At 38.2% G+C, this 26,186-nt stretch overlaps 1 long non-coding RNA gene across 1 annotated transcript; it reads left to right on the top strand.

Moving 5' to 3' along the window:
* The first annotated feature begins 270 nt into the window (after window positions 1-270).
* Window positions 271-25,135, top strand: LOC123372576. The gene is made up of 3 exons (XR_006580353.1): window positions 271-364; window positions 21,965-22,124; window positions 25,063-25,135. It is a non-coding gene; the product is annotated as an uncharacterized LOC123372576 (long non-coding RNA).
* The last annotated feature ends 1,051 nt before the right edge of the window (window positions 25,136-26,186 follow it).

Raw genomic sequence — 26,186 nt, 5'->3', positions numbered from 1 at the left:
AAATGTGCCGGGCTGCAACTTCACTCACAGTAATGCCTCATATCAGGCACAGCTCATGCAGTTCTTTTATCCTTTCATTCCATGAATAGCAGCATTTTATTACCCCCAAACTCAAAACTTAACTGTTTTAACCAAAATACTACAAACTGTCACATAAATGGAAATGAGATCTAGAGTCAGGACAGCTAAGTAACAAGCCAGAGCAGATGCCAGCAATCAGCACTACCAGATAGCTAAGAACACTTCTCAGTAGCAATGTTAAACAGACCAGAAAAGCTGTTTTCATTAGAAGCCTATATACCTGCCTTGGGATCACCTGGTTTGACTCTTGCTTGTGGATTGGCTGGACCCTTAGGGCTTGCAGGTAATTACTTCAGATGACTCAATAAATTTAGAACACTCAGGCTCTGGGATAAGTCATTGGGCTCAAGCTCAGGGATGACTCATCAGGCTCAGAACACTCATCACACTTGGCCAGTTGTTTTTCCTAGTTCACCAACAAATGGAGAGGCAAATAGATGTATTCCATACAAGGACTCCCTACCTTATTTTCACATTTGTTCTCAAATGTTCATGATTCTAAAGAAAGAAAATAATGAGAGCAGCAGAATAAGAACATTAGACTTCAAAAAAGTGGACTTTAACATACTCAAAAAACTGATTGGTCATGTCCTATGGGAAGAAAATCTAAGGATTAAAGGAGTTTACAAGTGCTGGCAGTTTCTCAAGGAGACAATATTAAAGGCAAAACTTCAAACTATCCCAGTGTGAAGAAAAGACAGAAAGAATAGAAAGAGGTAAACTTAATGACTTGAAAATCAAAAAGGAATATGACAAAAAGTGGAAACATGGGCAGATTGCTAAGGAGGAGTACAAAAGAATAGCACACGCATGTAGAGACAAAGTCAGAAAGACTAAGGCACAAAATACACCTAGCAAGGTGGAAAAAAAGACAAGAAGAAGAGGTTCTTCAAATACATTAGGAAAAAGACAAAGAGGGGAAAAAAGTAGGTCCTCTACTTAATAAGGAAGTAAAGCTAATAACTGAAATCAAGAAGAATGAGGTGTTTAATGCCTATTTTGCCACAGTCTTCACTAAAAGGTTAATGGTGACCAGATACTTAACACTATTAACATTAACAACAAGGGGGGAAGCAACACAAGCCAAAATAGGGAAAGAACAGGTTAAACTATGTTTAAATAACTTAGATGCATTCAAGTAATCAAAGCCTGATGAAATTCATCCTAAGGAATCAGCTGAAGTAAACTCAAGACCATTAGCAATTATCTTTGAGAACTCATATAGGAGGGGTGAGGTCCCAGAGGACTGGAGAAAGGCAAACTTAGTACCTAGCTTTAAAAGGGGGGAACAAAAAGGACTTGAGCAATTATAGACCAGTCAGACTAGCTTCAATTCCTGGAAAGATACTAGAACAAATTATTCAACAATTAATTTGTAAATACCTAGAGGATTATAGGGTGATAAGGAATAGTGAGCATGTATTTATCAAGAATAAATCAGGCAAAACCAACCTAATTTCCTTCTTTGGCAAGGTTACTAGCTAAGTAGATGGGACAAAGCAGTAGATGTGATTATATCTTGATTTTTATTAAGGTTTTTGAAACAGTCCCACATAACAATTTCATCAGTGAACTAGAAAAATGGGGTCTAGATGAAATTACTATATGGTGGGTGCACAACAAGTTGAAACACTGTGCTAAAAGTAGTTATGAATGGTTCCCTGTGAAAATAGGAGGGCATATCTTTCTGGGTCCCACAGCAGTCAGTCTTGGGTCTGGTAGTGTTCAATACTTTCATTAATGACTTGGGTAATGGTAGGCTTATAACATTTGCAGGTGACATAAAGTTTAGAGAAGGCAGGATAAGAATTCAAAATGATCTTGCCAAATTGGGAATTGGTCTGAACTCAACAAGGTAAAAGACAAGTGCAAAGTACTACACTTAAGGCAAAATCAAATGCACAACTACAAAATTGGGAATAACTGGCTAGCTGATAGCACTGCTGGAAAGTATTGGGGGTTACAGTGGATAACAAATTGAATGTCTCAAAAATATTATTCAGTTGCAAAAAGGGCTAATATCATTCCTTAACGGGAATGTCATATGTAAGACATGGGTGGTAATTGTCCTTCTCTATTCAGCACTGGTGAGGCTTCAGCTAGACTACTGTGTCCAGTTCTGGGCATCACACTTTATCCCATTTATTCACATCTTTCCTAGAGTCCAGGGGAGAGCGACAATGATAAAAGTTTAGAAAACCTGACCTGTAAGGAAAGGTTAAAAAAACTGGTCATATTTGTTCTTGAGAATGGAAGACTGAGGGGGGACCTGATGACAGTCCTCAAATATGTAAAGGGCTGTTATTCAAAGAGGATGGTGATCACTTGTTCGCCATGTCCACTAAAAGTAGGACAAGCAATAATGGGCTTAATCTGTGACATGGGAGATTTATGTTAAATATTAACTATAAGGGTAGTTAAGCTCTGGCATAGGCTTCCAAGGGAGGTTGTGGAATCCCCATCACTGGAGGTTTTAAAGAACAGGTTGGACAAACATCTGTCAGGGGTTGTCTAGGTTTACTTGGTCCTGCCTCAGCACAAGGGGCTGAACTTGATGACCTCTCAAGGTCCCTTCCAGCCATACATTTCTATGATTCTAAACGTAGTGTTAAGGTAGTTCAGTCTGGAGCTGATGAATTTTTGGGTCACTGTGGTGAAGTCCTCCTCCGGGAAGAAGAGGCAAAGTTTCCTGATGAATGGAAGTTGAAGAATGCCCAGATAGGTGGAAATCATCCTAGATTCTATCCCCTGAACCCCATTTAATTTCGGTGGGGTTGCACATGTTCTAGGCCAGGGTTGAATATATCCCACTATCTTCAAATAAGCCTATAACACATTAAATCATATTCAACCCTGTCATAAGCAGGTGAAATTTCCAGTGAAGTCTATGGAAGCCACACTTGCTTTTACTAGAGCTGAATTGGGCTCATAGAGTCATTACAGCTATTTAGATTTTAAAATTATACTTGTAAAAGCAGCAAAGAGTCTTGTCACCTTATAGACTAACTGACATTTGGGAGCATGAGCTTTCGTGGGTGAATACTATACTTAAAAAACTATACTTGTGTATCAGGCAGTTCTGCATCTGTTGGCAGATAGAATTCTTATGGCTACAGAGTCACAGGGTTTCCCTGAGAGTCCTAGAATATTAAGGAAAATCAGCAGGCAGGGGAGATCACTCTGCAGCTGATAGAAATTAAAATCATTATATATTTGGAAACTTAGCTGTAGAATGAGAGGCAACAGCTGCTGCTTATGCTGCTAAAAGAGGCAGAAAAAGAGATGGAGAGAAAATAGAAGCAGGAGCCTAAGACACTGTACCTGACAAAGGATCTTTTCTCACTTGCCAGCACATTATGTTTATCTCAATCTGAGAGTTCTGCTTTTCTTATTTAACACTTACTCCAGCCCTTTAGCTGGAGCAGAGGGAGGTGCAAAGTACAAATCAGGAAGGAGGAAACATTTTTGACCTGTTATGAACAACCAAGTACAATGCAGTGAGGTGGAGAGACAAAAGAGAACAAGGGGAGTTAAAAATAGATAATGGATCTGATTGTCCTCTCACTAACCCAGGTGTAAATCAGGAGTAACTCCCCTGAAGACAATGGAGTTTCACCAATATGAAACTGGTGTATGCAAGAGGAGAATGATTTCTAAACCGATTGCTAAATGAACAGACGAGACCCATTGACACAGGTAAGGTGTGATGATCCAGTTTATTAGAGCAGTGTCACTCCATTGTCTTCCATGGAGTTACTCCTGATTTATAAGAGCAGAATGAGGCCCCCAGAATGTTTATCAATACCATTCCCTGTTGCATGGGATCATCAGTCCCATCTGAGATAAAAAGATTATTCTCTAGTCTACAGTTATCCAAGCAGGCGGGTTTTGCTCTCTGGGTAGCTGTAGCCCAAATGAGAATAGATGCAAAAATGGAGATTAGAACGTATAGCGTGTCAGTCTGTCTTCGAGTCTCTCAATACAGGAACAAGAAAGCTGAACAAATGATGGCTTCTTTCAAATTCATAATGATTTTGTCTATATAAACTAGATCTTATCTACAATGATGCAGGTTGTTGCACATTACATTGGCAACACTGCAATTCCTCACTTAGTTCCAAGGGACTTGGGAATACAGCCAGTTACTACACATATGACAAGTGAGACATAAGAGCCTCATTCCTCCCTTGTCCAATCAAAAGAAGTCATAATTGACCCACCTCACATTCCTTTATCAAGAAGACTGAGAGGAGTAGGGGTGGATTTCGTGACTGAGAAGTTTCTTGGCCTATATTTGATACCCACAGGATGACTACTTTTTAACTTTTATTTGCCATAGAGACATCCATTTACCATATGTTTATCAAAATCAGGTTCTAAATCCTCAAGTTAGTGAAACAAAGACGCATCTATGAAAAGAAAAATTATAGTTGCCAAATGATCTCACCCTCCCCTGCCACCTGAAGCCTCTTCTTTCTCAGCTTGTTCACTTTATGGCACATGAAATCATCTGATACTGGAAATTCCCTTTTGTGAGGGGAAAGTGAATTCCTTGCAGTTGCAGAATGGTGTTTTAAAAGGATGTTTTCATGGCTCATGTATCTGACAGGTGTGCACAGGATCAGTTTACATCAGGGCACAAAGATCAGTAATTTTAGTAGGTCCTTGCCCATACTCGTCCCCCAAAGTTCTACATTTAAGCACAGCAAGTACCGTGCCAAAATTTGAAAAGTGAGGGCCTTGGAGTATGCATCATGCTGTTGACATTCTGTATTTTTCCCCTTTCTATCATTAACCTCCTCCCAATTGTTGTCTAAAACCTACTGCTGCATCCACTGAAATAAATGGCAAAACTCCTTCCGTTTTCAATGGGGACCGAGAGCAGGGCCTAAATTATATTGAACATTTGGAAGACTCAGAACTGTGGACTCCACTAGGTGGCAGGGCACCTAAAAATTAAGCACTGTAATGCCGAACTATTAAGTCCTCTTTGTGGATCTAGCCTTAATGTTCATACCAGCAGACAAACAAAACTGTGAATGTTATTTCCTAACACAAATTCAAAGCATGTAGATAGAACACAACCAGGTGCATTATTTCCCCTCTGCCACAATTTGTAAATATTCAAAGATCTATGAAGTAATTTAGAAAACCTTATCAACGCAGATAAGCTCATGAAAGGTAAAGAATAACTCTGCAGAGGTTACAGATTGCTATTAATGCCACTTCAGATGTTAAGGTCAACCAAGGACTTAACACTGGGCGGAAATAGCTTGCTACTTGGTTATCAACAATTTTCAGAATGGTTATAATATCGGACAAGCAGTTCCTGAAGCAGTTTTCTTCAGACCTACAGTAGGAACTTTTTGCTTGTAGCCATGAATTGTCCTTTTAGTCCATATGCCACTGAGAAATGTTGAACTTATCTTTAACAAAGATATTGTGGTGATGAGCATAAAACCATAAAATGATGGTGGCATTTAATGATGCCCGAACAAGCCCATGTCAAAGGGCTAATTCGACAGATTGGAATAAAAAGATTTGATATTATTCGCAAAAAAAGTCGAACCACAATGGACCTGATAGTCAATGGTCTCCAATTCCCCAAGTCTTTCAAGGCTTCAGAATCTGTTTGTTGTTTTTTGGATCAACAGAGAACGGCAGTTTTTTATGCCATCAGAAATTATTCCTGTCATCAACCACGTATTAAATAGTTTCTCCAGTGCATTACCATCCAGACCCATTAAAAAGTAAATACCTCAAATCAATCTCATTGGGTCTGGAGCCGAGTTCTTATTCATTTCCCTTATATTTTTCATTATCTCTTTAGCTGAAGATAATTCAGCTTTTGAAGTTCTATCAGCAAGCGCATAGGATTTAAATTGGCCCAATCCTTCAAAGGGAGTTTAAACTTCCCATTTGTTCTTATATGCTTCGAAAATTTCAATGAGAGGGACTTGGCATTCCAAATGATCAGTGCCGTCGAGGATATTGGATGCAAGCTTACGTCTGTCAATCTCAAACAGATGTTGATATTTCTTAGATATACCCTTGCGGGCCGCTCTTTTCTCCATCCATTTAATTTTCTTTCCACTCTTTAAAGTTTTACTTGTGGCCATTTTATTCAATCTCTTCTTTGATTTGGACGTTTTCATCAGGAAAGTGGAGAGAACATCAATAGCAGTTGATTCGACAAGAGATCTTAGGTTGGTATTTCCCACTATCCATTCATTTATAACATCTACATCAAATTTTTTTCTCACCCTGATCGATTAGATCTTCATTTACTTTGTGTAGATATATGTCCTTTAGTCCAATAACAATATCAGGACTATCGATCTTTGCTTCTAGATGACATAATTTTGCTATAGGTTCTAAATCAGGCATTCTTGATTTGATGTTCTTATTAATGCCTAATGCACGTCGTTTGTCACTTGCCAAACAAGTAAGTAGTTTTTGTTTTGCTCTGTTCTGCAATTAGAACATTAATGTTCCTTTTGCCATAAAATGTACTATTAAGGACTATTAGAAGTTGTTCTTCTTCAGCAGTCCAGCAACTTTTATGTTTGCCCCGTTGTGATTTTATTTTGGGCTGACTAGCTTCAATACGTTCTTGATTCCGTGCCACTGGATGGGCTATTCTCTTATGTTGTGATAGTCCAATTTTAGTAGTAAATTGTTTCTCACATATCCAGTCACCCATTATTTCCTCAGTTGATTTTCCTTTACACTTAGGAATATGACATAGAATACTATGAACTTTTTGGTCCATTTTTTGACAGAGGGCGCATTGAAATACAACAGTTCTTCCATCACGATTGCGTTTAAGATGTACACTCAAGGCACTTGGTCTGCTGACATGATCACCACAAAAGGGACAAGCAGGGTTATCATTAGGTAGCTGTATTATAGTATTTTCTTGAGATCCATTTATAGTTGTTTTCATAGCTTCTTCAGCTATTGGATCTTCCATAATAAAAGTCATATGAACTTCATTTACCCCTTCCTTCAAGCCCTCCGAATCCAATTCCTCCTCACTAAAGATATCAATCAACTCAAGGTTTGTCGGACGAATAGCTTCACCAAAGTCAATGAATGCGTTGTTCATAAATTCTAATGTAAGAATTAAACAAATCTTTTGGTTTTTTTGTATAGTTGTCTGCCCTTTAAAAGCAACATTCTTGGTTTCCTGTACGTACAAGATGTAAAATGTACTTCATTTATAATTATATTTGTCTGTGAGGCATGCTGGACCTCTGATGCCTCACTTTCGGTTTGTGTTGCCACTGTAGAACCTTTGGCCCGATACCGGGTCAGGGGCTCGTTAGGTCGAAAGATGCACCGTTGAATACTACTGCCTGGCCGGTGAACCAGAACAATAAGGTCGGGATATCGAAGCAGCTGAGCCTCAGTTAGCCAACTCTTCACCCAGAGCCATCCAGCGGGACCACAAGGAGGTTGAGGTCTCAAAGCTGCGGCCCTGTAACTAGCCTAGGAGAGTCACAGTTATTCCTCAAGGCCTAGGGACAAAATGAAAAGATTAAAATAAACAAACCACCATTTAAGGCCAGAATGTGATACCTTTACTCATGTTGAATAGTACCTTAGTCCATCAGTGACCCCCTTGAAGTCCCAGTAGGATAAAGTGCTACTTAACATGAATAAAGTCAAGAGAATGTGGTCAGTAGGCAATACATATAGAGAGAGGACTCCTAATTTACTTTGTCCTTACCTGATTGATGTAGCTGGTCATTTGTGGGCTTGTACAGTTCTAGTCTCTCCTGCCAATTGTCTCCTGGCCTACATATATTTATCTAAGGAATCAGAAGATCTGTGTTCTATTCTTAGCTCTGCCACGGACTTGCTGTGAGCGTTGTGCAAATTACTTCCCCTGCATGACCTCGTAAAATGAGAATTGCATTACTTAAACACCACCACTGTGGAGTGGGTATCTTTAATTGCCAATGGCTGTTAGGCCCCCTTGGATAAAATATGTTATATAAATGCAGTGTATTAATATTTTTATGTTTCATAAAGAATTTTCTCAGACCTTGCAAACCAAAAAAAAAAGCGGGGATTTCTTTTTCCATTTTACACATGGTAAGAAATATTTTCTGTGTCTCAACTTAGGTATCAGATAACCCTCACAGAAACTGGCCTTGACAGCAGTAAGTGAACAATTTTTACATAAGGTTGAACTGTTCTGAACACTGTTAACACATACATATTTTCCATTAAGATCAGGCAAGTAATCTTTGCCCACCTTCCTCACTGCACAAATTTTTGTTGTTGGTTTTTGTAGCCTGAACAGGAAAAGCCCTTTTCCCCCCAATTATTTTAAATCCACCTTATCCCTATTACAACAGCTATCCATCCTAGGTTCTTACCTGTCTGTCTAGCCTCCCATCACCACAGTATCTGAGCACCAGGGTATTAATGAAATGCAGGCTATTTGTAACACACTCTTAAGCCAGATTCAGTGCTGTGTCTCTTAGGAGGCACACAGCACAGAAGACAAAGCACAGTGCAAGGCAGGTGCACTGAAAAATTGGACACAAATATTCAATTTCTTTCATAAACACTAACAATGTATGTTCTGTTCCTGGCAAATTTCTGTAAGGTTATCATAGTTTTAAATGCTCCTTTGGATAACAATTGGTTGAATTCACTATATGTGGTATAAAGATTAGTGGTGTTCTTATTGCCGTTTTTATTAACGTTACAGTGTTTAATGACACAGTCATCATACTTGTCAGATTATTCATGGCCTACTTTTATCCTGTGCCGCCTTCTTTTAGTCCATCCCATAGTGTAATGGGAATAGGTTGCTATGGAACCAGACATTTTTTAAGCCTGTTTATCAGAACATATCACTCTTGAGCACTTACCATACAAACAATCTATTTCTTAAATGCATTACTGCAAGAAAAAATACATGTATTTTCAGAACAACAGCATAAATTATGAAGGGACAGTGGAAGAGGTTAAAACTTTCCGTTTTAACTGTTTCATCACCAGGTAGATTTCTGTATTAAAACATCCTAATCTTGTGGCATAAGATGACAAATGGTTGATTAGAATTCATACTTATAGATGAGATGTTGACAGAATTAATTACAGATGACAACAGAATTCCATTCTTCTTTTTTCTGATTTCAAGGAAATTAAGAGTGAGCAAATTCTGCCCTCACTTATATTGATGGAAATCCATAATAAATCCACTTACATAAGATTTACTCCAGACTTATCCTGGCATAACAGAGAACCAAATTTGGTCCAGAAAGAGTCCTCATCCTCCTTCATTCTTCTCTGAATATCCTGGGTATATAACAGATTGGACATTTATGAACACTTGAAATGGATTATTGATAACGTCTTGGTCAGAAAGAAATATCCACAAAGGCAATAAAAGTTCTACAGAAGATTTTGCCATACTATGTAGATAGTTGCACATTGTGCTAATCTATTGTGACAATCACTGTTTTCCATACCTGTCTCCAGTTAGGCATAATGTTCTGCCTTCGGGGAAAATGTGTGGGCATAGTTCATGTTGGCAAGTTAGATATATGCACGCAAATTAATGAAATGTCTCGGCCCCTTACCTAAAAGAACACAGTTCTAAATCTCCCTCCACAGATTCTGTCATGGAAGATCTCTTCATGTGTTTCACAGGGAGAGTGTTGGGGTATGCAAACCCCACAGTGGGTCATGGCAGGAAGAGATTAATAGTCTATCTTGGAGACAGGGAGTTATATTGGCTCCACCTCACAAAACCTGCCAGAAATGTCAAGTCTGAAGGGAGAAATCTTCAGATTAACAAACAGGAAGGATAGGCTATAAAGGGAAGGAAGGCAGGCCATGATTGCCCTAAGTGTGGAGAGACACGCATCCCCCGAGGTTTGGGAGCAGAATTCACAAATCTGGGACCACAGCCAGCTGATGAAGCAAAGGCTCAAGCAACAGATTATTAGACCAATCTCTCAGATGAAAAGACTGACCAGTTCTCCCTGAGGAAAGGGAGACTATAGGTATGGACTAGATGTTTTTCCATCTGCAGCTGACCCCAGTCATACCCAACTTGGGCAATGGTACTTAGATATTTCTTTTGCTTGTTTATTTTGAGTAATTTCCTACCCCTGACACCAACTGGTGGCATGTACTCCCTTTTGGTTTATCTGTAGCCAATGAGAGCTCTACTTACTAAAATGTGGCACAGGTAGCAATGTTTCTGGTATGCACTGCTGTGCACCTGTCAGCCCAATGCTTCAGTGATTTTAGGAATAAAAAGTAAACCAAAGTTGGAGGATCACCTAACAATTACATTTAAAATAATTAGAATCAGAACTCAGTTTAAACAGCAGGTTTGAGCAACTAATTCACTATAAGTAATATCTTCAACAACTGTCACATTTATTTTCTGTTCATGAATTGTCCAAGAAGAAATCATGACATTTTCAAATGTATTTATCACCTATAAATTTTCACTGAATAACTCTGCATCTGAAGAGTTTTCAAGTTCCTAATAGCAAATTGGGATTATTACAACTGCATACACACCTCAACATTTGTGTTGTGGAATTTATGTAACCAGCTCATATAAATGATTTATGGAAATACCAGTGCAGCACATTTCAAGTTGTAGACTCAAACTGTAATTTCCCAAAATTTTTGATTGTGTTGATTAGTTACATGGCATTTTTCACCTGGGACAAACACATTTTCAGCCTGGGACAAACACATTTATTTTAGTAGACCTATTTGCTAGTTCCTTGACATAAATTTAAGCATCTTTATTCAACCCACCATAAAAAAAGGGCCAAGAACTTTCTTGGAGAATAAATATTAACTAAGCTTGATATGACCTTCTTTAAACAAATGAAATCAGTTCATATGAAAGACTTCTTTGGGAAGTATTTAGAAATGTGTAAACACTTGGTAGTAAATACTTTAAAAGTTTATTTGTATAAAATTATGTATGTAGGCTGCCATCATCAATCAGTGCTCCAAGAATGAAGTCAAACATTTTTTGTTGATGAGCTCTTGAGGGCAAATATAGTGTCTATGGGTTGATGCTTGCTATAAAACAACATATTCTAATCACCCTTGAAAGATTGTTTAGTTTTGCTAGGAAAGAAATGGCTCATCCCAGCTAATCCTGAATTATTGCACCGATTTTTCTGTCTTTCCTCAGCACCATATCTAACTTCCCCAAGCTTTGAATCAATGTCAGGTTTTGTTTATGCCTTTCTGACGGGACCCTCATCTTTCTTTCAATGCCCAGCACATGGACTTTGTCAAGTTAAAGTGATGACATGACCCTGTTGGCCAGAAATCCATCACCAAGAGGAGGAAATGCTCTCACCTGGAAATGTTCTCACCTGGAACACAGAAGGGCCCTACCTCAGGAAATGCAGTGTAACTGCTCTATGCACAAATTAGAAGTGTAGAAATCTTTTTAAAGAAATTATGGTATCTGCCCATTAATGGAACCTTTTGGCACTATTTACACATTGGATAGCTATGTTCCGATTCCACAACCCATTTACACTTGCAAAAACTTGTGCTTATTTTAATGCCACATTTTTTTCTTGGGTGACTTGTGTCAATCCATTAGCTTTCACATTATCTTTCTAATGGATTGACACTATTCATCCAAGAAGTGAGTGTGTTTAAAGGAGCAAAATTCCAGATTGTCATCCCAGCAAGCAAGTAACTTCCTTTGATTTCAAGGTATATATCTACTCTAAAAACAACTTGATTTTAAATCTAGGGAAAAGTTGGTCACTATATACTATTTTCATCTCATTTTATTTTTAGTTAGTCTGATAAATGCTGTCACCTACAACTGCAGGGTTTTTCTTCCTTTTTTTTTCTCTCAGGAATCCAAAGTCATTCCAAACTCTCTCATACTCATTATTTCTGTACATTTTCAGGGACTGACTTTTCAGATAAGAATTGGATGGCACTCCCTTCAGACCTCATCACATGTGGGCCCGAGTTAAAACCCCCTCAACATCAGTGAAGTTTGCCTAGGTTCTGAAGCAAAAATCCCTGGAAGTGAACAATCCTGAACTTTGGGGGAGTTTGGATCCAAAGTCAGCCTTTGCAGTGTAGGCCATTTCTATCTTAAGAGTATGCTTTTAGTGAAGGTTTGGGCAGGACAATTATTTATCCAAAGCCATTTCACCCATTGCTCGTTCAAAACATTCAAGGGCAAATGGTGGCTGAATCTGATACAGTAGAAGTTGAGAGAGAAGAATGGAGTACAAGTGGGATGTCCTTGACAAACTGAGTCAAACATTTAAAAGCAGCAAAGAATCCTGTGGCACCTTATAGACTAACAGACGTTTTGCAGCATGAGCTTTCGTGGGTGAATACCCACTTCTTCGGATGCAAGTGGTGGAAATTTCCACCACTTGCATCCGAAGAAGTGGGTATTCACCCACGAAAGCTCATGCTGCAAAACGTCTGTTAGTCTATAAGGTGCCACAGGATTCTTTGCTGCTTCTACAGAACCAGACTAACACGGCTACCCCTCTGATACTAAACATTTAAAAGGTTATACTGGGGACTCCACAGAATTTCTGGCTATGGTAATTCATTTCAAACATGAACCATTTTGCTGATATCTAATGGTACTCATTAGGCTCAAGATTTGTCTAGATTCAATTGCCTTGATACAAGTGGACTGCTTGTAGTATTAGTGTGACTTCAAAGTAGAATATGCGAGTGTACACTTGTGATACTCATGACTGAATTCGTTATGAAATCTTGTGATATCTTAAATTAATGATAGTTAATACGGTTTTTTTTAATTTTCCAGTTTTATTTTAAGAAGAGGCGACATCTGGAGAAACGTATTTTTAGCATTTAAAATAATGTGACACATTGGGCTGGAAAGAAATCATAATTACAAAGTGTTTGATGATTTTCCATGTATTTTCCCTGTTTGAAATCTTCTGTTTGTCAAACTCATCTACACCATTGTTAAAATGCATATTTGGATTCCATAGTTTAAAACACTAACAAATTATAGCTTTTTCTTAACTCTTGTGTCTGCTAAGTTTAAACTTTGGCTCCTGAACAGCAGGTTTTATGGTTATACTTAATGAAAACAGTAGGAGACCAACAACTTTGCAATGTACACAGTGATTCACTTGTACAAGCTTTCTTTTCCCTTGGCTGTAGGCAGAAATTAATCTAATACCCAAATTCTCAAGCAGGCTAATCTCTTCCCCAGGGAAAGTCTGGTTCCTGCCTTTTGAGGATGTTTATCTTCTGACCTACAAGGGGCAGAAGAAATAGCTTTTCCCAGTTTAGCAGGTTAATCTTCTTGGGTAATAGAGAAAATGGTATTCCCTCAGTTGTATGTTTTTGCATAGTGACTTTTCTGTGACAGTGACATTTTCTCTCATTGCCAAGAAACATGCTGCTCTCAGAATGGCTAGAAGGATAATAATATAACCCCAAATACTCTTCTACTTGTTTCATTTTTTCTAACACATGTTCAAGGTGACTTGAGAATATACATTGCATCAGAAAATCTTGTCCTCTTGATGTGGTCTTCACATTCACTTCATGTGAATCCCGAATTTAATATATCTCTTAAATCAATAACGAGAAGATGAAAAATCAAGGTAATGAAACTTATGAGAAGTTTAGTGGAACCAAATAGTATTTTATTTCTTTGTACTACTATTATTGAAAGCCTCAAAATATCAAGAACTCCATCTAAATCAGCAAAATAACTACATCATGAATTTAAGTTGCTTACCAGCCTTGATTCTAGTATTCTAATTACAGATAATTCAAGTATCAAAACATCAGAAAAACTATATCTTACTAGTAAATAAAATACATTTTGAAATACATACCATGTTACATGTTGATGAAGGTAGGGCAAGTAGAAAGGAAATATGCGCTGTTATCCAATTTGGTTTATTATCTTTCTGTGTGCACACAAGATAAAGTTCAATAGTTAAATACCAATATTAAAGCAAAACAAAACAAAAACCCACCAGCACAACTGCAAGCAATTGGATAGTGATATACACTATATGTGTAAAATATTGATGATGGTGGTGGGGTACTATAAAGTAATATGCATGGTAACAATGGGAGAGATTTAGAGATTGATGATTAATGATCAATTACTGCTTGTATGATCTCATTATATGAATTATTGTTTGATTAATAATGGATTAATTTATTGCCAGAGGTGCAATTAAGGCAATAAATAGGTGGACATTCTGGAAAGTAAGCATGACTGAGAAACTGCATATTTTGATAAAATGACAAATGTTATGAAATGTGGCAGTTCTCTTTGATTTCTGTCCAAGTTTTCCATCCTGCTCTTGTGTGCCAAATCTCGTCAGCCTCCTGTAGAGGGGGCTGGCAGCAACAACAGTACTTCAGCCAACTGCATGGAGAATAGAGACTCTTTCTCAATCTTTCCTAAGCCCCTCTTTTAAGGGAGACTGGCCAGAATGATGTCAGCTGTTCGTCTCACAGTGGAGACATAGAGGTGCATGAGGTGTTGCCATAAAGTGAATATTCAGAAACCTGTAGAGGTATCTACTCACTCTGCTTTTGGGGGAACCTGCTTGAGTGGCAAACTTGTCATCTCTTCATTCCCCTTAATGATGGAGCAACAAGCATGAATAAATAAATGAAAGCTCACAGGGATTGCGTAAAAAAAACCAAAACAGGGAAATCATAGATTCTAAGATTATCCTTATCCTCATGACAAGATAACCATCTAAAACATAATTAATCCTATGTAGCTTGGATATGGTCAAAATCCCAAAGGAGATTATTATTAGAATTATAGCTTTAGCATGAAACAATAACAGACAGAAACGGGCCTCTTATTTTCACCAATATTTCTTCATTGTCTTCAGTGGAACTACTCCTGATTACTTAAGGGTAAATGAGACAGAATTGGGCCCGAAGACCATTCTCTGAAGAGTGTTCACATTAGGGGCCCAATTCGGAAATATTACTCATGTGAGTTGTCCCTTCTTCAGAGTTTTAGTACATGCTCTTTTATTATTATTAAAAAAAAATGAAATTACTATGTAGACCTGTAAGCATGGCAGGATGGTTAGTGGCCAAAAGAAATAAAATTTTAAGGGAGGATGTGACAGAGGAGAGTAGAGATATGGCACACTAGATTGGGCAGTATATCCTTAACACAGGGACCAGTATGGCAAAAGGCTTGGAAATACAAGAAGGAAAAGAGACAAAGGGTTTGGCATGGTAAGAGAAGCTGAGAGGGCATAGTTCATAGGTTGAAAAATGGTGGGAGACAAGGACAGACACATAGGTCCTCATTTTCAGCTTAACCTCAACTGCCCTTCCATTTTTGGTACAATTTAGGTTGCTTAACTATCTAAGTTCTTGATGGCTTGCACCTGCACCTCAAGGACTTATACATTTAAATGTTCTAAATTGTGGGTGTAAATGATTATCAGCCCAAATTGCACTCTGTAACAGGGGCGGCTCTAGCAATTTCGCCGCCCCAAGCAGGGCGGCACGCCGTGAGGGGGTGCTCTTGCGGTCGCCGGTCCCGCGGCTCTGGTGGACCTCCTGCAGACGTGCCTGCGTAGGGTCCGCTGGTCCCGCGGCTCCGGTGGAGCATCCGCAGGCACGCCTGTGGGAGGTCCACCCGAGCCACGGGACTAGCGGACCCTCCGCAGGCACGCCTGCGGGAGGTCCACCGGAGCCACCTGCTGCCCTCCCGGCGGCATGCCGCCCCAAGCACGCGCTTGGCGCGCTGGGGTCTAGAGCCGGCCCTGTCCGTAATCATTTGTACCCACAGTTTATGGCCACAGAAATTAAAGTCAGTGGCTGAAGAGCTGCTCCATAGGGAAGAAGGAGTGGCACTGTGCAGAAGCTTGAAAATAAGGATGTCGGTATTTGATGAGAGATGATAGCAGAGGGATTTAAACAAGAAGGTGTCACAATCCAAGTGGCAGGTGTCAGAGTTCAGGGAAACTGGGCCTGTATGCTGCCTCTATGGGCCAGCAAGGGCACTAACTCTTCGGCTTTTGGCTCCCCAGATATCTCCTGTCTTGGGTGGAGACACACATCTCTCTCTGTCCTGAGTGGGGTCTTTCCAGACTGCATAGTTTGCTGCCTTCTCTGTGATTTCCCCAGCAAAACAGACTATCTCAGAAGACCTACTTTGCCTTCTCCTCAGAGTCTATAAACAGCATAATTACCCACAGTTAAGTTACCAAACAGCTCTTTTTAAACAAGTACATTTATTCTTAAGGTAAAAGTATTAGAGAGAAAACATATTAAAACAATAAAAGAACACACACTCTTGCTAATAAGCTCACGAGAGATCACCCCCTGACTCCAACAAGGGCTCTGGCAGGTGACTAGTCCTTCAAACCCCACCAATGGTTTTTCTTGTGGTCAGAAGTTCATAACAGTTGTTAGCTCAGAATAAGCATGCCCCTGAATCTGGGAGTCACTCTTTTATCCAGTTTGGGCCTCTTGGTTTGGTCCTCACATAACGGGCCATGCATACATAACGGATTTCTCCTCAGGGGATCTCTTCAAAATGATGGGTCCAGTGGTCAGAAGTTGCCTTCCCCTCCTCCCAGGTATTTCCTAGGGATCCACTTAACTTTGTTTGTCTAGTATATTTGTTTCAAAGAGAAGCTCATAATACTTCCCATGCCTTAGTCATGTCTCCTAGAGATGTTATGTACAATCCGACAATAGCACACAAACATTAGCATTTTTAATACAGTGAGCTCCTAAGATAATTAAACTTGATTCAATACAGTTTAACTCAGGGGTAGTTAATGGGCAGCCTGCAGGTCAAATCCAAACCACCAGATGCTTTTGAATGGACCCCAAAATCCTTGTATTTACTTATTATTAGCATTATTGTTGTTATTTCTTTTATTATTTTCTCTGAAGTCTAGACCTTGACTATACCTTGACCAAGAAATTTCGACCTTGATGAAAAACAATTGACCACCCCTAGTTTAACTTAATTCAATAATGCTTGTCCAGGATACAGCAGGAATTTGCCATATCTTTTACAGCAGGAAAGGCAAGTCATGGTTATATGAAGGTAGGGTCAAATGTTCCAGTGGAACTGTACTAGGGTTCCGTTTTGTTTTGGTTTGTTTGGTTTACTTCTCACTCTTTTTTTTTTTTTGATCCTCGTGGGGCCTTAAACTTCTCCATTTAGCACCCTGAATGGACCATTCAGGGCCTGCTTTAGTGGCCTGAATTTTGTATTTAGGGCTGCAGATTGTGTGTTTAGAGCCTCATATGGTGCCCGAAATGGTGTAGTGATGGCCCAGTTTAATGCTTTGAAGATATGATCATATCTACACCAAAACAGAGGAGGGTTTTTCTGGAGATGAGAATGCAATGAGATTCAGTAGGACTTGGGGGCATGTCTAAAAGATTTGGGGGTCTCTCTAGATATAGGAGGCTGGTGGTGCAGTGAGATTCAGGGGAGTGTGGATTCTCTCAATTATATATCATTGCACTCCAGACCTCTCCTGAACTAAACAAATGTTTCAGTGTAAGGTATGTTGAGGTTTTGAAAGACAGAGTGAAAGTAATTGAGAGCTTTTTTAGAAACTAAAAAGTTTCAGCAGTGAAGTCCTAAAGAGGCACTCTTGGAATTTAGCAAACAACTATTCTGAGAGTTTTGAGAATGCAAATGAGTTCTTTTTCAGTTTTTGAAAGCAAATCTTTCAGGAGAACTTGGAAACAAAGGCACCCATTGATCTCCTTACTACATCCAAAAAAGATCGTTAGATGGAGTTTCCCTAACACAGAAACAGCATTGCTTTATTTTTTTTCTTCTTTTTTTTTTTCTGTCTTCCTCTAACTGTGGCTATAATGAAAGGAGTTTCAGCAAGCTAAAATTAATTAAGATGTACCAAGGAATATCCATGGGACAAGGAAAGATAATTGATCTTGAAGTTTTCTATAGAGAACTCAAATACAAGGCATATAGACTGAGGTGAGCTAATTAATGAGATTCTCATTAAAAGAAAGCTAGGAAGGTCTCTTTGAACTTAGTGGTTATTCTGTTTTGGTTTTGCATGTGTGTGACTGCAGTGGGGTGCCTGGATTTGAGCCTTTGAACCAAGCCCAGAACACCATTGTCACAGCACTGAGGAAGATACGGTCATCTAGCCTGATCTCCTGACCAGCCTTGTAATTGCACTTGGTGATTCTTGCACAAATCATTTTCTCAAACCCTCTCAATTTTTTTCAGAATCCTTTTTGAAGTGTGGACATCAGAACTGGACATGATATTCTAGTGCTGTAAGCAGAGGAAATCCCATCTTGGAACAAAATGTTTCAGTTTTATCAAAATGAATTGTTTTCTTTGACCCTAAACAAAATTTTCAGAATTTCATTTCACAGTAAACTTTGAATATTTTGGGTGCTGTTCCATTTCATAACAGGAAAAAAAATGAAATCATGGAATTTCACATGAAATGGAAAATACAATTCCCCCCAGCTTTGTTTAGGAAGCATCTACAACCAAGAATGTGAGCAGCACTAGAGGGCTCATAAACTATACAAAGGGATATCACTTTATTCTTATATACTACAACTTTAAAGCATGAGGGGAAACATCAGAGATCTAGAACAATGGAATTAAAATTTTAAATGCAGAGTGAGTTTTTGGGGGGACTATCATCATTGACAGTGTCCCTTTAAGGAAAACTTTCTGAAGTGATTTTAAGGTTAGGAGGGAAAACAATATTATTCTTTAACTTTAATATAAGATTGAAAGCAATGACATTTCCAACTGTCAGAAGTTCTTTCCTTTTATATCTAATATTCTAATAAAATGCACTTTAGTGACACTAAGTCCATAGCATAGTGATACGCCTTTGACCCTTTTAACAAAGATGCTCTTAAGCTTTCAGCAGCATTTCTTCCCCACTCTTATTTCTGCTGTGGGGACAGACTAAATAGATTCTTATTTCTGCTATCTATAGATAACCATCCTTTATAATTTTAACTCCTACTCAGGCTGACATTAATTTGGAAGCCACTACAGAACTCAGTTCCAGGTTGATCACAAGCAAATATTCATATGCTTTTTCCCAGGTCACATGACATTGTTTCTGTTCCCTGATTGGATGAGCTAGGCTATATAAACAGGAGGCACACCTAAAGAAATCCTTGGGTCATTGAGTCTTTCAGTAACAGGATGAGGAGCAATTATAGAAAGAAAGGTAGATAGTGGGAAATAAGCAGGCCTAATCAATTTGGGGAACTCAGTACAAATTAGTGACTGTCATCACCTTAATAACTTGAGCACCTAATAAAACAAATAAAAAACAAAACACCACCTTAATACAAAAGGCCAAACACAGACTAATTTCTTTCCTCCTTCCCTAGAGGCAGCCAGAATTTAAATCTCTCTGTTCTTCTATTCTACCTTCTTCTCCTTCATTGCTGTTTTGTTCTGGCTGAGTGGAAGTTAAATTGAAGAAATCAGTTTACCACCAAGTTCTGAAAGTTTGAAGATATATGGTGAACCTAATTATCTCTGAAAGGGACTACATTATTGCTAACTCTTTCAGTTTTATCATGATTCTTGCAATATTTGGTGTTTTTCAGAAAGCTGCTGATCCTGGGGTCATCTGCTTATGTGAGAATCTCAGCTTTTATTTTTAAAAACAAAGTTTCTAGTAGCCATGGTTGCAGAGTAAAGCTTGAAAACAGGAACCCTAACAGATCAAAAACCAGAAGGCTAATTTAAAGACCCAAATCAAAATTTATTATTTAAAATCATATTAAATATTATTTAAAATTTGTAATTCAATAACTGACTCGTGATTTTTTTCAATCTTTAGTTTGGCAGTACTAAGTGAGTTCCATATTCTTGGGTCAACTACTGAGAAGGTTTTATAGTTCCATTGATGTTAACAAGAAGTTTAAGATGAAGTTGAAAAAAATGGTATAGGCCATTTGGTGCGACAGATATTACATGAGACTGGGAGCAAGGAAGATTATGGAATATCGTTCTTAATGAACTACAGATTCATAGAAGTTGTTCTTTCTTATGCCAGGGCTGAATCTGGTCATATACCTGGGCAACTTGCCTGACCTCCATGATCCTCAAGCTGATGAAAAATCAGTCTGTGACTCCTGGAGAACCCGATTAATTTATTATGTTTGACTGTAGCAGTATTAATATTCTATAAAGTTTCCTAACCAAAGTGGGTAGACTTTTGGATAGACCTAAATCTTGTGAAAAGTATTTCAGTTTACCCCAAAATGTCAGACTTTTTCAATACATGCAAGTTCAAAAACACCCCCACGAATTCAAGTTGGGCAGCACATTACCATGAATTTTAAAGGATATTTATCCATTACAACTTTGTCATCAAATATTGCCTGTAGTCTATAGTTATCGTCACTGTTCATTTACATTTCAATTGGAGAAAAAGACACCTTCTTTTTGTCTTCTCTGATTAACATTTTGAAGCTCTGTAATTTTCTTGCTGCTCAGAGAAACAAAGCACCCAGGCTCACAGAGAAAACCCATTCAGCAAGATATAAATATTTGCTATTCAGAAAAACTCAATGAGGGTTTAGTTTTTTTAAACTAAAAAAGGAAAATTACTAATAATGATTGGTTTCAGCTAATGAAATGCTTTTATGCAAATATGTGAACCCTAAATATGACCTGGAAACAAAAGACTGCTTAACAGTTACTATTAAGCAATACATTAGGAGATCAATTAAACAGAACTTCTTTCTAATTTACAAGCTGTACAACAGTTGCTATGGAAACCTGGAAAGAGAGAGCCCTAGAATGCTAATTTACAATTTTAAGACCATAAAGTATTAGAGACCTGGTTGTGGCAGACTAGAGAGTCATGGAGGAAAGTAAAAGAATAAAGTACAAAAAGTGCCTCAAAAACAAGTATAAGGCTGTGGAAGAATGAGGCCATTATATTCATATCTACGAATGATGTTTAAAATAGTTACAACACTCAATGTAATGTCTAAAGAAAAAATTAAAATGGGGAGTATAGTACTAAACTGGACCTTTAGGGGAAGTGGTTTATTCTAGCTCCAACCTGGAAGACCAGCAGTGCCGATCTAGAAAGCATGACAGTGGGCGAGGAGCTGGAAAGTTCACCTGGAAAGAAAAGGAATAAGACACAAGGACTGGTGAGGGTATGAGGAGTCAGCTGGGCCCTACAACATGTCTAGGAGACTTTCCCCTTTACTAAGTAACTATTGGACAGGTGAAGAAATCCATTCTACAAGAGAGAGCATCACATTGATTGTACTGGTTTTTGAAACAAAGGTACTAACAAAAGATTTCAAAACATTAAGGGGGAAAATGGCAGCTCTTAGGACCATAGGTATTTTTTGCCAGCTCTAGATTCCCCTCAGTGCATGTATTAAAGTGAAAAATAGTGGCAGAGATAATATTTCATTTCTACAACTTCAGTATCTTACTTTGTCTCTTGTTCTCTTGTCTCTTTGATCCTGCACCGTAGACGTCAATGTGAGTTTTGCCATTGAATTCACTAGTCTTAAATAAACCAGAGTACTTTGAAGCCACAGTACTTTGCATAAGATTGTTAAGGAATGATATTTCACAGACAACTGGTGGCCATATTATTTATGGTAACTATCATTCTGCTTCTTATCTGTAGCTATTTGGAATGTGCAAACTGGTATAACTAACCTCCACACCAAACTTCAACAAAAATTCAGTTTGAACATGAATTGGCTTTTGTTGTAGTTAAAGTTTGTTTACTTTTATTTAAATGTTATATTTCCTGTTTCTAATCAGTTCCATGTGTTCGATCATATTTCCACTTTGAATCAATGGGAATTTTACCATTGATTTCCATAGATGGATACAATAGAACAGGAATGCTGAAAAATCGTAAGAAAGACTCGTCAGGATTAAAATGTGAAAGAAAAGAAGCGGGCAGTATCCAAGCTATCCCAAATCTGCCTTCCAGTTCACAAGAAAGACTTCTAACCAAATTCTGCAGACCTACAAAGATTTGGTAAGATTTTAGCTTCCAAAATTTTGGATGTTTAACTGAAAAAAACTAAATTGATTAACCTATTAAGCTTTTCCAGCCATTGTCTGTTTAGCTGTCTGTCTATATTCTACTACAATAACTATCACGTTTATAATAATATCTGAGTACAAGTCCAATGGCCACATGAGGAAATCTATTATTTTGAAAGAAAATAATTTCAATGTAGAGTACAGGAAGAAAATGTATGTCATCGTAAACATTGCTTGCTGTGGGATTATGTATTGCGTGATCTTTTTGAAACATATGAAAAGACCAAGATAAATGCAACCTTTATGTTCTACTAAATAGCATATTTCTCCAAAAGTTTATTTTATAAACCATCCAGCTCTTAAATTCTGATAATATTTTTCTTTTCCATATATATTATAATGTATCATAGACAAACATTGATTAGAAAGATACCTAATCAATGTGCTGAGCAGAAAATAAATGAATTGTCTGTAATCTTTTTTTTCTAATGCATCACCATGGTATCTGGGCAGCAAACTTAACTGATAGAATTGCTGTAAAGCAGGACTTTTCTTTTTTAAAAACTTTGCAGAAACCCTGAGCAAATTATACAGCAGTTGTATTAGTAACCAGTAGGATTATAACTGCAGCATTTCAGAATGTTTAAGTATTAGGACTTGTTCAGACAGAAATTTAGCATACAGCAAGCTAGGGTGTGAATGTACACCTCGCTCATAAAAGAACACCACTGAACTTCTAGTGCGTAGTTGCAGGGTCCAAATGGCAACTCAGGGGCTGGTATGCTGTAGATTTACATTCCTGCCTCTGGCTCACTAAGTCACTGGGTGGACAAACCCTTAGTTAAACTAAAACATTTGCTAAACTTTTCATATATTGCTACAAACATTAAATTGCTACTTGTCAGCAAATCTCTGTGAGTTAGGTAAATATTATTACCCCATTCTACCTTTGGGGGAAAATGAGGCAGGGAGCCAAATTCATCTCTGTGTAAGTCGGCCCCAATTCCATTGAAGTCAGTGGGGTTGAATCCCAGCTAAATTTGTCTGAGCGTTTCAGTGGCATACCCAAGGCCAAGGTGGGAGCTAGTATCAAGGTCAAGATTAAAGCTAGGAGTTTGGGGACTTCTGGCCCCACATTTGGACAGTCATCATGACTGTCAATGACAAAACAATTTTGGATAGCAGAAGAAAATACTTACTGTACCCAACCAGTAAATTTCATGTGTAAGGAATATGGGGAGCTCCTCCCTCCTACACACCCACCAGCATGGTGGGGTTAGCCTGGAGGCGGTGCAGGTCATAAAGAAGTGTACCAGCATACGGTACCTAAATGATGTGATTTAGACCTCAGAAACAGTACCAACATTAAGGATGATGGGGGATTTTTTGAGAAGACTCTCTTTTTTCATCAAAAACTCCCAGTTTATCAAAACCTTAACTTTTCATGGGAAAGGATCAGTTATGATTAATATCTTGACTCATTTTTTTAATTTAATTTAATTTTTATTTTATTTTTGATTCACAAAAATTTGAGATTTTGAGACTTTGTCCCAATTCAGAAGAGTAAAAATTTTCAGAACCTTGAAAACTGTTTCTTAGCCAGCTTTAGTCTACACTCTCATTTCTCAGCCTTCCCATCTTTAGACAGCACTACCTGAAATTGTACATTGTACAAATGACATGGTCTGACAAACAGGCTTAAAATGTCTGCTGGCATCACCTCTTCGACCACAATGGAGTTACACTCCCAGAAAATCTGACCCACGAAGTCTGGCCATACAATATTCAGAAAAGTAAGACCAACATTTCATAGCTGAATGTCTAAAGTTGAGCACATAAATAAGTCTTATCTTCAAAGATTCTGAGCAACCAGATGTCCCCCTGACTTCAATGGAAATTACAGATGCTCAGTATCTCTGCAAATCAGATCACTTATTTAGGAACTTAAATAGGAATTTAGGTGAGTTTAAAAAATTTGCCAACTGTTAGCTTGGGTCCTTCCTTTAGGATGTCATTGACTAATAAAAAGCTTCAGCTTCATTTTCATTCCAGTCTGCTGCAAAAAAAAAAAGTGAAATCTAAGATAACAGAGTGGAAATACCAATAAAGGAGTAGGAGAGGCAATGAAGGTGGGAGCACTGGCTCTGTGGCAAGCTCCATTTTTTCCCAGAATTTGTCCAATTAACCTCTCCCCATCAGTATGCACACAATAGAGAAATGGAAATAATGCCTTAAAAAAGAGGCATAATTAATATGTGCCTGTCCAACAAGAGAATAGCATGTATTTGTGAACTGAGCCAAACTACAAGGAATGGGTTCATTTCATTGCTATATATGCGGTGACCATACAGACAAATAGATGGCTTAAGCTAACAGATGCTGCATTTGTGTTTTTATATATTTTTATTTACTGAAAGTGATTCCTTCTGAGACCTAGGCAGTCAGTCAATCATGATTTCTATTGAGTGAAGGACGTTCACTGCAGCAGGTATATCATTCAGCCTGACACTTTTTTTCAAATGTGGAAATGTCATATTTAATAACACAACAAAGCCAGAAATACCGAATGAGTTCAAGCAAGAATGTGCCATTCCACTGATTTATTGAAGGGTAAGCTATATTTGGCTATATAAAATCATACCTTTTTTGGTATTATCTTCACCTATGTTTGGCTTTCAGTGTGCTGTATGTGTGCACATGAGGGAGGGAGAGAGAGAGAGAAATGAGAGCAGGGAGGAAGGAAGAGGAGTGAATTGTCAGCACTAGTAACAAATCCAAACTTTATATAGTAAATTTCTCCTATCTGAGAAGGCTAAAAGTTAGGCACATCTGAGCAGAGCGCCAATTCAATAAGCACTGCTGTTTTGAAACAGTGCCCTGCAGTTCATTTAATGAACAACTCCTTTTTCTATTGCTTGTTTTTATCTCAGTTTCTTTCTTAACCATAACATTCCCGTTGTGAGATAAAAGTGAAGCGTGTTCAGTACCTGCTGCTGAGGGAGAGGATTTGCCAAGAAGGTGCTGTGTGCATTTGCTGGTATTTTTAGTGGCTTTGGATGGAAAGAGTGTAACCTGATCAACAGTAAACACAATCATGATAACAGTTTTGCTGCTGCTGCTGCTGGTGGTGCTAAGGTATTGATTCTGTACTACCAGGACTGTTTGATGTTGCCTTGGACCATTCAGGAAGGAAAAACAATTATTGACCACTTTCACCAGGCTTACAATGTGTGCCGGAGAGTCTGGTGGCAAAGACATGCAGAAATGGTCTTTCTGTGTTATTTGGGTGTCAGACAGAAACCCGACACAGGAGCCAGTACAGCTGCCTTCATTTAATGTCCTTCAAATTTCATGAAATGTGATTAATAATTGAGGATCTGGAGAGCCTACAAAGTTAACCCTTTCCTTACAAGATGCCTGTCCTCCTTGTATACAAAATTGTGATTGCTTTTGACCTTTGTGATGAATGCATTAAAATAGGAGAAGTTTTACTAAGTACATGTTTTAATGTCCTTTCAAACAGCTATTGTTCAAAAAGATTTTGACACAGGATCCTGGAAAAGCTAAATTATATGTGAGATAACTTCCTTGTCCAGAGTTCATCTTATCGTGAAACCTATGTCTTCTGAAAAGGATTAGGATACTTGACTTGTTTATGTTAATAAAATTCTTTTTACTGCTTCTTGTATAAATTTTACTGTCAGGCATACACCTATAATTTTACATTTCTCTGAAAATGTTTTGTCAGGAGAGCTTGAGAATTTATTTATGAACTACTTTCCACAGAGAAGTTAAATCTAACTGATATGCCCTGCCTTTCAGGATGCCATTAACTCTGTGACACTTCACAGCCTTTGTTAATCAAAATTGCTTTTGCTGCCTTTTAGTAAAACAGAGGCAAATACAGCCTTCCTTGTCAGTACAAACTCCAAGTTACTTGTAAGATTTACATTTTCTTAAGTTGATGCTCATTTTCACTTTGGAAGCCTTGAAGTTTCATATCTTTAAATTTCTTCCCTGCTTCCTCCCTAGTCCAGCCATAATTCATCTCAAT

This window comes from Mauremys mutica, chromosome 6 (assembly GCF_020497125.1).
Source record: "Mauremys mutica isolate MM-2020 ecotype Southern chromosome 6, ASM2049712v1, whole genome shotgun sequence".
NCBI classification, from domain to species: domain Eukaryota; kingdom Metazoa; phylum Chordata; order Testudines; family Geoemydidae; genus Mauremys; species Mauremys mutica.
This window is presented reverse-complemented; position numbering and strand designations above follow the sequence as displayed.